We start from the raw sequence: 14,921 nt of genomic DNA on the forward strand, positions 1-14,921 counted from the left end.
AAATTCTATAATACGTGACTGTGTGGTCCTGATTGCACCTTTTTTGCGTCGCGGCATTGAAATTATAAGTAGTGAGCCACCGATGTCACGCTCCCAAAATGGCATTCAAGTATTATAATACATATATTTCGCGATGGTCATAACTTCCAAGTATTCATCATAAAAGAATCGTAAAGCGAGAGTTGCGGTCAATGCTTATCATCTTTGCAGCGCTTACTCTCCCCCGAACATGATAAAGCAAACCTGACAAGAAAACGCCCTGTCAGCATACGAGCGCACACGGGCGTGGCGAATCTGGGAGCGCAGCAGGGAGGCGACGAGACTCAGCTGGACGCGACTCGGCTGGACGCGACTCGGCTGGACGCCCCCTCAAACGCACCGGCGAGAACAGATTCACTCTACGTTTCCGTGTTTCATAATTTTACTCATAGGTGGCTGAATTTTTGTACCAAAGTAAATATCCGTTCACTTGCCTCCACCTGACCATCTACACACACACTTTCGGCATGTTTAAAGGGTGTTGCTTAACTAAGGACGTACTAGTCAGCGGGGAGGGATGCTCGACGCGCGTGACAGACGTGAAAGTTACGGCCTCTTGTCTCAAGCGGACCATCAACACAATTCTTGTTTGTTTGCATGTTACTTAAATATATATAAAAAGCTCATTTGGGGAGAATGTTGGACTCGCGTAACTTTCCTGTAAAGAATAAGAGAGAAAAAGTCTATTATCTTGCCTCCAGCGGACCATCAACGGAATTTTAGTATTCTGCGTGTTGCTTAAACGACAAGAAATATTTAGATGAGGGGAGGAGGATGCTGGACTAGTGCAACATTGCCGGAAAAAAATAGTTAAACAGACCATCACCACAGCCTCAGTACGTTTGCTTGTTACTTAAAAAAATACACCTATATATATATTAATTTGATGGCGGAATGCTGGGCTCTCGTCACTTAGACGAAAACTATATTGTGATTAAATCTCTTTTTGTCCCAAGCGTAGCATTAACGCATCGTAAGTACCTCTGCGGGATGCTCACTACAACAGATACCATTTAGAACACCTTAGGGCCCGCTTGACAGCCCTATAAAAGAGTAAGCGTTTATTTTGTTGCCTCAAACTATACCATCCTCAAAATTCAGCCTTAGTACCTCAGCGTGACATTTAGATAACAACAGGAAGTATTAAGCGATATCTGAGCACTAATGACTACACTTTGCGGAGATTGAATAAGGAAAAGGAATAGGAAGAGTATAAAGTATAAAGTAAAAATAATAGATGAAGAAAAGAAGGAAGAAAAGGAAGGAGAAAAGTAAGGAGAATATAAACAAAAAAAAACGGTGGAAAACTGTTACTAAGATTTGACTTCCTTAAACAGCCCGCTATCAACGCGCGGCATCGGTCTCGCGCCGCGCCTAGAATGTGACGTGTGGGTGGGTGCGAGACTTCCCCGAGTGAACCGCAAATTATGAACGTCAGTGGCTCAGTTACGTCGTGAGTCTGTCGGTCTGTTCCCTTCCCTGTTCTCTCTCTGTTCCCTCAGGCGGCATACACACACACACACACACACACACACACACACACACACACACACACACACACTTAGATTCACTACAATTTCGTGGCTGATTCATTGGTGGTGTAATAGAAAGAGAGAACTGTGTGGGTGGAGCAGGAGGAGGAGCAGATGGAGGAGGAGGGGGAAGGAGGCAGACAGGCATATTTTTACGTTATTGCATAGAGAGGCGAACACACTTTCCTTAGTTTCCTTTTCTCTCCCGCTGCGCCTGACAGAAATCCTATTGAGATGTCGCTTTGGGTTATCACGTGGAGGCATGCATGGATTAGCTGCTTTCTCCTCCCTTTCCTCGCGTCTCCTCGTTCCTCCTGTATACTTGAACCCAATCATTCTTTCCCTGTTTTCCCGCACTGATATTTCGGTTTGTTCCATTCTTATCTTTATTTTTCCTCCTTTCTCCATTATTTACAATTTAAGAGACAAAGATAGATAGATAAATGGATGTACATATAAATTAGTAAGTGAATAGATGATTAGGTAGAGAAATAAGAAGAGAGAGAGAGAGAGAGAGAGAAAGTCAGTTCATGAATAATAGGCTCAGTTATAAATCATACTACTTAGAGCAGGCCTAGTTGTTGTAGTGGTTATTTACGTTCATATTTGCATGTTAATGATCTCTCTCTCTCTCTCTCTCTCTCACACACACACACACACACACACACACATCTCTGGTTAAAATCCTCACTTCTTTTACATACTAGCCGTCTCATAAGTCCATAAGTCTTTTCCCTTACAATCTCTCCTTTCTTGGGTTTGCTTAAATAGTTCAAATCTAACCCATATCAGAGGAAAAATATTAACAAGGAGACAGAAGTGAACACCGACGCAACAACGACACAACTAAAAACCAAACTTTACCTTCCCTCGTGTCAGCATCGATCTTCCGGTAAAAGAACTCAGCTACCGCAATCTTGAAAGAAAAAAAAAAAAAAACGATAACAGGATACGGAGTCATCGCACTGAGGCAACGTACACACCTCAACACTCGCCCAACGTTACCTTTTCCTCACGTTAGCGTAGATCACCGAGGGTCATCAGCCCCGAAGGGACGGGAAAGGGGTCGATCTCGAGCATCCATCAGTGTCGGGGGAGCGGCAGGGTCAGGAGGCGGTGTAGGGGCGGGGCGGGTCAGCGGGGTCGAGCGCCGGTCGCCGCCCCCACTGCCGAGGTTAGCGTTTAAGCGGGGCTGGTGAGTGAGTGATGGATGGGTTGTGGTGGTTGTGGTGTAGTAGTTGTGGTGGTGTGGGGAGCATTTTTTCACTAAAGCTAACCAAAATGGACAGTAATATAAATGTTAACAAATAAGCTTTAAGTAAAATATGTTGTGGTGCTGTAGAGAGAATTTTTTCCCCTTAACAAACGAAATAGATCAAGTAAATAAATATGTACACAAATAATAATAGGCTTAATAAGTAAATAAATGACACTACATACCTAAAATCCCGTTCTCTTTCTAACGGATTGTTTCGGGAGCATAGATTGTTTTAGGAGATAAGTAGATGCAGGGTAGGTACTGCGTAAGGAATATTATAACTGTTCCCTTTAGTGACTTCATCGGTTGTCACTTTGCTGTCAGCCGGCGTCCGTTACAAAGCTCTAGGGAAGACAATTTTATATGTGTACGCATGTAAGAAGTATAAGAGGTAACGGCATGAGATCAACTTTTGTTCCATGCAATTTTCATCCGTTGTCAAGACCTAAAAGATAGATATCGTGAACAAAACAAACTAAACAAAGAATAGTGGATTCCTCTCACCTCACATCACGAACAATTCAGCTTTTACGAGTCACTAAATGCATCACTGAGCACTGGCTCCACTTGCATGTAACGCTCACCCCTCAAGAAGAAAAAAATAAAAGTTAAAACACAGAATAAAGTCAAATACTGTGTGTGTGTGTGTGTGTGTGTGTGTGTGTGCTCTAGACTCAAATAAAACAATCAAACAAACAAAAAACTAGTCCGGTATGTGGGTGTCGTAATGTTGCGGACGCGGGAGTACCCCAAAACAGATGTTCGTGCAATCTTCACTTTCCATCTCTGTGACGGCGAACAATCCGGAAATGCACGTGTGGGCGTGGAATGTAGGGGACGGGCGGGAAGTGAAGGGGAAGGGCGGGGAGTGAAGGGGAAGGAGCGGAGGAGAGACTTATGGTGAGGTTTGAAGGGGCGGGGGTACCTATGGGAGAGGGGTGACAGGCTGGAAGATGGGAAGAGAAGGGAATAAGTGACAGACGGTGGTGTTACTAGAGGAGGGGGTGTTCATCTTTCCTCTCTCTCTCTCTCTCTCTCTCTCTCTCTCTCTCTCTCTCTCTCTCTCTCTCTCTCTCTCTCTCTCTCTCTCTCTCTCTCTCTCTCTCTCTCTCTCTCTCTCTCTCTCTCTTTTATTTCCTTTTTTCCTTCTCTCTTCTTTCTTTCCTCCTTTCTTTCTCCGGCCATGATTTTACAGTCCAATCAGTCAGTCTGTCTTTCTCTTTTCTTTTTTTCTTCTTTAAATTTCTCTTCTCTTTTTTTACTTCTCTTTCCTTCTCTTTTTTTGTTCTTTTCTTTCTTTTATTCTCTCTCTCTCTCTCTCTCTCTCTCTCTCTCTCTCTCTCTCTCTCTCTCTCTCTCTCTCTCTCTCTCTCTCTCTCTCTCTCTCTCTCCCCCATCACCATCACGCCGCTAGCTACTCGTATATCTCCTTACTTCGACCAACAGTAAATATTTTTCCTCGTCAGATCAAATTAAGGAGCCAGAATAGAAACCTCGAGGGTCCGTCCACCCAGCGTCACTTTCATCGGCAAGGAAAGTGGTCCGGGCAAAAACTGGACCATCTTCGGGCTAGGCTGTGCGGTTCACTTTCTTTCCCTCCGACGGGGGCGGGGCCGGGGAAAGCAGGAAGCCTTGGAGGGCACGCGTCGACCGGCCTTACCACCTCACCTTTGTTCTTTTTGCGGGCTATTCCCGACACATACAAGTTACCGTTCCGACAAAGGTGTGCGTCGCATAAAAAGCGGCGTGAAGTGAAAGTAGCGGCCGGCTCGGAGGGCTTGGCTTCCTGCTGGCTGGCTGGTCGAGGGTGGTCCAAGCACGTGGTGGTTGGCATGAGGCGCGGGGCGAGCTGCTTCAAGTTTCAGTCGTTCTGGTTCGCGAAGGCAAAAGGAAAGGCGATCACTTTTTCTCTAGACATGACGTTTGCAAAATGAAAATGAAAGGAGATTACATTTTCTTTCTAGTCGTGGTGTTGTTATTTTTATTTTGTACCTTTACCGGCTTTTATTTTTCTTATTATTGATTTTTTTATTTATTTGTTTTTTTCTATTTATCTATACTTACTAATTCATTTATCTCTCCCTTTATTTACTCATCAATTATGGCGGTAACTTTCGGAGCAAGATAAAAACTTGATCCCTGTCCGTTTCCTTATTTTCACGTGACAGTAGCCTATACACACACACACACACACACACACACACAGGAGGTCTCGCGGGGTTCGATTCCCTGGTGAAGTGGAGACAGATGGGCCGTCTCCTTAAGTTTATCCGTGCCCTCTGTCCACCCAGCACTGAATGAGTACCAGGTGTCAGTCGAGGGTTGTGTCCCGCCTCCAGTGTGTGTGTGTGTGTGTGTGTGTGTGTGGAGTTTCAGCCATACCCAGAGATCCGTCCATGGTGAATTACACACACACACACACACACACACACACACACACACAAGAAGACAGGTTGGTGGGTGAGTAACAGGGGACAGTGTAAGGTGGATGGGTGGGTGGCGGTGGGCAGGGGGCAGACGAGGGCAAGGAGGTGTCGCACTTTCTCTTACGCTTGGTCCTGTCCAGCCCCCAACACCCACCCCTTGCCCCTGCCCTTCCTCCATTCCCTCTCTTTGCCCCTGCCCTTCCTCCATCCCACCCTCCTGCCCCCTACTCTTTCTTTTCCCCAGTCCAATGCCAACGTAGCCTTCGCTCTCTCCCCCGCGGCTCCCAGTACATCTGCTATGCTCTGTGTGTCTGTTTGTCCATCCATTTGTACTGTTTGTTGATTTGTTTTGCCTAGTAGTAAGAGTTGTAGTAGTGGTTGTAGTAGTAGTAGTAGTAGTAGTAGTAGTAGTAGTAGTGGTAAAAATACATGCGTTGGGGACTAACCTGTGTGTGTTAGTGTAGTGTTAGTGTGTGTGTGTGTGTGTGTGTGTGTGTGTGTGTGCATAGAGGGAGAGAGAAGGAGAAAAAAGTGATTAGGTTAACTTTCTCTGCGTTGCAAGTCGGTATCTTTCTTTTTTTTTGTCGACTTTTTTTTCTTTACTTCTCTTCCCTTTTTTCTTTGTTCATATTCTTACTTTTTATTTCGGTTCTTCCCTTTCTCTCCTTATTCGATCTTTTTGCTTTTTTTTTATAATTTCCGTTTTTTTGTTTCTTTCTATTCTCCTTCCTCTTCCTTTCTACCTTTTATTCGTTTTCTTCATTTTCCTTTCCCATTATTCATACTTTTTTCTTTTCACACTTCCTTTTCTCTTTTTCCTGTTCCATATTTTGCTTTTCTTTCTTATCATTTCCCGTTTCTTTGCTGCTTTCTATTCTCTCTCTCTCTCTCTCTCTCTCTCTCTCTCTCTCTCTCTCTCTCTCTCTCTCTCAACACCATATTGTAGGCGTGGTCGCGTTTTAACTCATCCCGCGGCCACAGTGACGCGAAGGGAAAACGACCACTTGAGGGGAAACTTCAAACTTTATAGGGCTAATAAATCTCCTTAGTCTTGTCTCGTCCTCTTGGCCAGCGGCATCGAGAGGCATTTGAGTGAGGGGGAAAGTCTAACTGAGGACACTTGACCACTTGGAATGCAGATACAGACACGCCTGAGTGAAGTAACAAGGCGTGGAGGTGAGGAGAAAGTGGGCGTGTGTGTGTGTGTGTGGGGGGGGGGGGGGGGAAGTAACGGGAATGGAGCAACGAGGTAAAAATGGTTGTATGGAAGGTTTAAAGGGTCGTATGTTTTGTCTTTTCCCTTTTCTTTCTCTCTCTGTTGCTTTGTGTTCCTTTCCAATTCACATGTTCGTCGGTTTTGTCTTCTTTTTGGTTTGTTGTTCACGTCGTTTGTGTATGGGCTAGATTTTGTTTGTGGTTGGTGGTGATGGTGACAATTTAAAGTACCGTGGAAGAAAGGTAGGGATGAAGGAGGAAAGGAAGAAGAAAAGAAGGAAGGAAGAAATCAAGGAAGGTTTTGTTTGAGGTTGATGGTGCTGGTGATGGACAATTTAAGGTACCATGGAAGAAAGGAAGGAAAGAAGGAAACGACACCCGGAAAGGAGGAAGGAAGGAGTCAAGGAAGGTGGGAGGAATGAATGAATTAATGAAGGAAGGAAGGAAACAAGGAGGAAGTGATTTCGTACGAAGCGCCACTCCAGGAAAAAAATAAAGAAAAGAAGGGAGGAGGAAACGAAGGAAATAAGGGTGGGAGGTCACATGCAACACACACACACACACACACACACACACACACACACACACACACACACCAAGCAACCAAACAAGCAAGGGCATACTAAAGGGAAAAAAATAGAGCTAGAAACGACGGGAGACTGAAAGGAAAGAGGGAAGGAAGGAAGCTAGGAACGACGGAAGGAGGAAAGAGAGAAGGACGAGGAAGGAAGGAAGGAAGAGAGGTGCATGGCCGCTAAAACGCTTTGCTTGCCGGTGTCGCCACAAAACATTCACGTATATTGTTGTTACCGCCGGCCACGCTCACACCATTGTCTGCACGAGGAGTACAATCTTGCAAGGTAATCACTCGCTTCCCTTCGGCGCCGCACAGAGTATCCCACCATTCACTCTTACTCTCAACGAAAGGACTTTGAAAGCACCGCCACTCACAACTCACTCGCTCACTCACTCACTCATTCCATTCTTTGCTCTCGGCTATACACGCGTTTCGTCATACTCCAGGTTACGGTTTTATACATATACTTTGTCGAGTGAATTTGGCGGGTGTGTTTGGTTTACATTTTGAGATTTACGAAAGGAGACACGCCCACCCCGCCCTGATTTCCCAAGTTTTTGTCTCGCCAGGATGAGGTGAAGAAACGCGGTAGTGGGAAAGGTAGATACAGGAGGGTGTGGTGTGGACCGTGTGGTGAGGGAGAGGTAAATAAATGTTGGGCGTGAGACAGGTAAAACGGATGTATGGAGAAAGGTGTGATGAGGCGAGGGAGTATTGTGATGCAGATATATATATGTGTGATGCGGCGAAGAAAAAGTTGAAAAAAGTGAATGTTGTGTGATGCTGGCGGAGAAGTGTATGGTGATGATGTTGCATAGAAAAGACAAGCTCAGAAAGGAGTATTGGTGTGGCTCAGGTGAAGGAAGAGAGGAAAGGCAGGGGAGAGGAAAGAAAGGGAATGCAGGTGAAAACAGGTGTGTGTTCGTGGAGACAGGTGTATGGAAAAAAGTGTGGTGGTGTGACAAGCGGAAAATAGTGTGTATTGTATATTATGGAATTGATACCATCGATTCCATTGGCACTGGGAATCGGAAACATCGACCTCAATATTATCGATTCTTGCCGAGCCCTGCCCCTGCCACACACGCCGCCACGGGAGGCTTCGTGTTTCCGGAAGTAGTTCTTGAGGCACAAATCCGCAATATTTCATAGGAGCAAACGCAAACCGCAAACAAAAATCATGCTTCCTGAAATGCGGAACTTGCTGTTTGCGGATTAATTTGCGGAAGTGCCCAGCTCTGGCATGGAGTGTCAGGCAAAGGAGAAAGTGAAGCAAGATGCCGGAGGGGAAGAAAGGTACAGTAGTGATGTACGGAAAACAAGCAAAGAAAAGTGTGCATTAGTTGAGTGACAAGGGAAGGAACAGGTGAAGGGCAAAGGTGAAGAAGGGTGCGGTGGGAGGGGAAGGCAGGTGAAGAAAGAGGATGACAGGTGAGTGAAGAGGTGAAGGGCGAAGGTGAAGAAAAGGTGTTGCGGTTGGGAAGACAGACGAAGAAAGGTGCGTGTAGGTGGAAACAGGTGAAGGAAGAGGTGAAGGACAGAGGCGAGGAAAGCTGTGAGGGTGGAAGAGACAGGATTAGCACGTAAGGAAGATAGATAGAAAGATAGTAAAAAAGACGGAAGGAAGGAAGAACATAAGAACATAATTCCCCCCCACCCCCCCCACCCACACCCACACACACTATCACCTGTCATCCTCGTCCATGTAGCTATCAAGTCTACTCTTAAAACAATTTATCGTCCCTGCACTCACTATGTGATTGCTGAGTCTATTCCATTCCCCAAATTCAAAGAGAGGCGTAGAGGAAGGAAAGATAGGTGAAGGAAGGGGTGAAGGGCAGAGGCAAGAAAAGATGACTGGCGGAAAAACAGGAGTAAGAAGGAAGAAAGTAATAAGAATTGGCCAAGAAGGGGAACCGGATAAAGAGGAAGTGAGGAAGAGAGGAGAGGCGAGTGAAGGAAAGTTTGTTAGAGGAAAGACAGGAGAAAAAAAACCTCATTCCTATTTTTTTCACCAGAGGAACGAGGTCACTGAGGTCGTAGAGAGACAGGTACAGTACACGTTACGTAACATTCAGGGTATACGGGGCCTGTCACTCAATGCACGGGGTACATATGTTGGCTAATATGTACGCATTGTTCTATTTAGTACTCACGTCTGAAAAAAAAAACTACCCGTATTGTGACAGTCTTTCATTTTCATATCTCAGGGAAGTTATTTTTTCGGAGTACTTTTATTTGTTTTTTTCTTGATACGAGTACTGATTGGAAGGTGCGTACAGTTTGGCAGACACACCTATTCACAACTTCCTTTACTGCCGCATCGTATAGGTACTCTGAAACATCGAGGCAATTAGCTTCGATGTACTTATATTATTTTCTTTCCTGATGCGAGTACTAATGAGATCGTGCGTACAAATTGGCCTCGTTCGCTGCTACATCGTATACTTTAAAACATCACGCATTAGTTTCCGAAGTACTCACGTTTCCTATCCTTATATGAGTACTAATGGGATCGTGCGTACAAATTGGCGGACACCTACTGCATCGTACGTACCTAAAAGCATCACATGACAACTGTATACCTCCGAAGTACTTGTATTTTCTCTCCTAATTCAAGTACTATTTTTTTATTGTATTTTCTTTCCTTCTATACGAGTACTAATAGGATCATGCGTAGAAATTGACGGACACACTTATTCCCGCCCTCGTTCCCTGCCGCCTCGTGTATTACCTTGAGTCGTCACGAGCCAATTAGCACCGAGAGGAATGTAATTGGAGGAGTGAGCGGCGCCATTCACCGGAAGAGATCTGCCGATTCGCGAGCGACTTTTGCCCGCGCCGCCACGTCGTGAGGGATCAATTAGGCGGCAATCTTCTCTTTGACCTCCAAAATGATATGTTTACGGTGCGGTGCTTGAGCCTCACGATTCTTGGAGACTGTAGACACCTGCCCGAGTTTTCATTTTTTCTCTTGATTAATTTAAAGGTAATGCGGCTGCCTTCTGACCTCGCGCTGCAGACTCACAAGGCCTATAATAATGAAAAAAACAATGATGATAATAATCGTAATTGCACCCAACATTGTTTATATTAGACACGTATAGACAGGCTTTCTCGGGAACTCTGATAATGGGTTCAAGTGACGTCATGACTGATTTTCATGGAAACTATAGTACGCATGGCAATAGATGTTTTAACTTGTAGGGACAGTTATACATTTTAACCATTACCTATGCCTAGTTATAATTTCCTCAAACAAAACTATTCATATATAATACTTTACAAACTAACACACTGAACTCTCTGTGGAAAGCCACCGTGCATGACGCCAGGCGAATCTCAAACCCGCGATGGCTGGGTGACGTGTGTGCGTAGGTGTAGGTCTTGCGGACTCATCGCCTCCCCTCGCGCCGCGCCGCCCGTCGTGTTGTTGCGTGCTGCTGGCGAGTTGTCTTGCCTCTGCGCGCCGCCAACATTAGTTTCTCTCCCGGGAATGATGACTATGCACACGGATGTTGATGCTGACACCAAGTAATATATGCGCATACATTTTTATTTTTTTATTTTTATCTTTTATCGATCTCCCATATTTCCCGCGGTGCAGTGGTTAGCATCCCTAACTACGAATCTGCGTGCCTGGCTTCGAATCCCGGCCTGGACACTCGTCGTGCATCCCGTCCAGCTGTTCATCCTTTCTTTCGGAATAGTCGATAAGAGGATACATGTGAAAACCTGAGGAAGGTAAACTGTGGTATCCCAGATGTTACACTGACCCTGTGTCGGGTTAATGGGTTTTCTCCCACTACAGGCTGGAAGGGCCAACGGGGCGGAGATGAGCACCGCCGCCACGCGCAACTGTAGGTTATGCTATCAACTTTACCTTTTATCAAGCGGGTGGTAAAAAAAAAAATCATAAAAAGGCTGATCACTCGTTTGCGTAAACGACCATTAAATTCTAATCGTATTCATTCTTAAATGATTCTGAAATAGATTCATAACTAAATGAATAAATAAATAAATAAATGAATATATATATATATATATATATATATATATATATATATATATATATATATATATATTTATATATATATATATATATATATATATATATATATATATATATATATATATGCCAAGGATTATTTTAGTGTCACCTCCTAGTTTTGGTTACCCGTAGCGTGACCACGCACATCAAGAAAACTCGCCAAGGTTTGTGAATGAGAGTAATTTTTTTGTCATGTCCTTGTTAGTCATTGGGAACAGTAACGTGTCTCGAATTTACATTTTTATTTTCTTTATCGTCAAGATTTTTTTTTTGTTTTTTTTTTTGTTATTCAGTCAAAATTCTAGCTTGTTTCGGGTTTACATTTTTTTTAATTGAGGCACACTTTACTTTTATTTACTTGTTAAGTTACACGGTATTGTTAGTAACACGATTCTTTAGTTCGACTCATGCTCAGCCTTTTAGTTCATTCTCTAAATTGTTTTGTTGGTCGCTTGAAAGTCTGGCTTGGATAACTTACTCTTCCCTTCAGTTATTTTTAAGATTGCTGTTAGCTACACGAAACTCTTTAACTTGACTCATGTTTATTATTTTCCTCTATCTCCTTTTGTTTCTATTCTATGACTTTCCTTCCAGCCCTGTCCCCCTGCCCCACCCTCCGCCCCGCCCCGGCCTGGCCTCGCCCATCCCTCCTAGGGCGGCGGGTGGAGGCCGGGGGGTCAGCGGGGCCCGGGAGCCTCGGAACACGTGTATCATTGTGTGCGTTGAGTGTTTGGGAGCCGCGCCAAGGCCACACTCACGGCGCGGTGTTTGGGTGTGCCTGAGCGAGGGTGACGGCCGTGCAAAAACGTTACTGTGGTGCAAGTTTTGGTCCTCACGCTTTTGTCTTTTTTTCGATTGTTTCATTTGCGAGTTTCAGTTGTACATTTTGTTTCCATGTTTGTGCAATTGTCTTGAAATGATATAAAAGAGTGTCTGGTAACGCAACTCCTTATCATCGCACTCAATGCATTGTTAAAATTACTTTCTGTCGTTGCGGACTGAAGTGGCGTCAAATGATCGAGTGTATCAAGTTTCAATCGCAGTATAATTGTCTTGTTTCCTCCTCTTGTTTCCAGTTGGTGATATCGAGTATGTTGTGTCTGACTATCTTTTTAATGTATCAGTCTACGGGATAATTTAGCCTAAGTTAGCATCAATACTGACACCCAACTTATCAGGAAAAATAGAATAGAGACTCAATAATTTAATGAGTTTGCGAGTTAGCGACTAAGAGAGATTTCGATGAACCATTAAGTAGCAGGCGGAGAACATCTTTTAACGTGTCCATATTATCGTAAGTGGTCAGACATTTTAAGGAACGTCATCCGTTGCTCCACAAACTACCGTGATTGAAGGTTTCATGATTCTGTTTTGTTGAAGAACTTTACATAAATACCGAGCCAACGTTGCTGTCCATTCACGCTCAAACATCTTCGTGAGAGTCGTTGTATAGGTAACTGGTGCATAGGTAGGGTAGGTAATGGTCTGAAGGGTGATGCGCCCCTGTGTCCGTGGATTGTCAATTGATAGCATCCCACGGACCAAGAGAACCAAAAATGTTGGGATGACACAGCAGTAAAAACAAACTAAGCAGAACTTTCATCTTCCGTCAGTGATAATGTCTCCAAATAGTGTTTACTCCGTGCCTCAAGCTACGGTGAATATTTATTTTTTGTAGCATCGCACAAACCTAGATTTAAGAGACGAGGATGTGCCCCGCGGTGACAGATAATTCCTTCAAGACTCAAATCATCTTCTGTCAGAGTGAGAAATCCGTGATGTCTCCATGATGCGTTTACGGTGGGCTTCGAGCTGTAGTGTTGCGAAGGAGAAGTGAGGACAGAGAAAGGAACGTAAATAATCATCCTTTGCTGGAAACTGAATTAGGTAGATCTCTCTCTCTCTCTCTCTCTCTCTCTCTCTCTCTCTCTCTCTCTCTCTCTCTCTCTCTCTCTCTCTCTCTCTCTCTCTCTCTCTCTCTCTCACACACACCATTACGCCACAACCCCGCGGGAGGTGTCGGCGCCACTCAGGACTCGGCGCCGCGGCAACACCCTCTCGCCTGGTCCGCGGGTGTCGATATTTAGGGAGGCGGGAATCAGAGGCCTCGGGGGTGCCGTGGCGGCGTGGCGGTGTTAGCAACGGAGTGTGGCAACAAGAGAAGCACCCCAGGCTGTTGCTGTACTAGACTGAGAAAATAGCAGCCAACAAAGGATTCAAACCGTGGAGAGTAAATATGAAAGGGAAAAAGAGGCGGCAGATCCCTATATAGTATTCTTTGTGATTTTAATGTTCTGGCTTTGATCTTACTAGCAGGGTATCTGTGTTGTTAGAAAGTGTACTGTTAATCGAACCATGCAGAATGTACTGATGGTGAGTTATTATTTTACGATTTCTCTTCAGTAACGGTGATGATCATGTCCTGAGGTAAAGTTCCAGGCGCACGAGAAGCAGGACTGTCGAGTTGTTGCCTGGTTTGTGTCACGCGGTTAATTAGTGAGGCTGTTGGAACTCGTATTGGCAAATGAGTAGTACTTGCCCCTTAATATATGATATAGAAGGAAGAGAACACACACGCTTTCTTCAGGGGCCAGATGGTCGGCCCAAGCCCGTCATGGCGCAGGCAATTTTTTATAGTGGCGCCAGTTATGCTTGTCTCATGCTGCCCCCGGAACTCATTCTTGATTTACTGGACGGTTTCTTCTAGAGTCCGGGTTGATGGGTGGTCTTCTGGACAACATGTGGGTAGTCGGCCATTCGGCGGTGACTAAAAAATCCCAGGTGGTAGCGTGGGGATTCAAACCGACGTTGTCCATGGCGTGGTGAATGTGAGCCCAGCACGCTAACCACTCAGCCACCGCCAGCAATATTTTTCTTGTGTTGGGCTGACCTTTATTTGCCGGGGAAAGTGATGGAGAGTTGGGAATCATCGTCCATTGCGGCGTGGGTGGGGGCGCCTCCCTCCCTGCTGCACCAGCCCTCCCCACCCACCCCGCCCACCGCGTCCCTCCACCCGTAACACAGTCCAGCGCACGTCTCAGTCCTCTGACGACACACGCCGTGCGACACCCCTGCTCCCCTGTTGGCCAGTAATGACCGTCGTAAAGTGGCGCAAAAAGCACCCACACGCACACACTCAACCCTCCGTGTAACAACATCCCGGCAGCGGCGCCCTTTGCTCGCTCCATGGAACGTCACACTATCTACTGTTTTACGTGTTGAAGGACGCTTAAAGCGAGGAAAAACACACATTTACGTATGCACGTTTCTGTGTGATTACCAAGTCACTGGCTGAGCACCATGAGGAGCCGACCATAGCATGACTTGGCGGTGAAGTTCGCTGATGCGTGTGCGAAATGCGCCTTCGCTGATGGGGTGATATGAAAAAAGTTTTGCTTCACTCCATGCATTGTGTGTGTGTGTGTGTGTGTGTGTGTGTGTGTGTGTGTGTGTGTGTGTGTGTGTGTGTGTGTGTGTGTGTGTGTGTGTATTTACCTAGTTGTATTTACCTAGTTGTAGTTTTACAGGGCCTGGGCATTATGCTCGTGTGGTCCCGTCTCCGTGTCTGCATTTATCCAACTTATCTTTAAAGCTTTGCACACTCCTCGCTGATACTATATCCTCGCTCAGACTGTTCCAAACCTCTACATTTCTTTGCGGGAAGCTATACTTCTTTGTGTCTCTCAAGCATCTCCCCTTTCTCAATTTTTTACTGTGTCCTCTTGTATTTCTGTTTATGTTTCCTTCTGTTAGTAGCAGTTCTTCATTATCTACTTCATCTATTTTGTTTAATAATTTATAAATTTGGATTAGGTCTCCCCTT

The 14,921-nt window shown here is 45.1% G+C and overlaps 1 protein-coding gene across 3 annotated transcripts in view; it reads left to right on the forward strand.

Moving 5' to 3' along the window:
* LOC127007440 (salivary glue protein Sgs-3-like) overlaps window positions 1-14,921 on the forward strand; it is a 47,934-nt gene that overhangs the window by 25,227 nt on the left and 7,786 nt on the right. The window lies entirely within an intron of this gene.

The sequence above is a fragment of the Eriocheir sinensis genome, chromosome 35 (genome assembly GCF_024679095.1).
Source record: "Eriocheir sinensis breed Jianghai 21 chromosome 35, ASM2467909v1, whole genome shotgun sequence".
In the NCBI taxonomy this organism is placed as follows: domain Eukaryota; kingdom Metazoa; phylum Arthropoda; class Malacostraca; order Decapoda; family Varunidae; genus Eriocheir; species Eriocheir sinensis.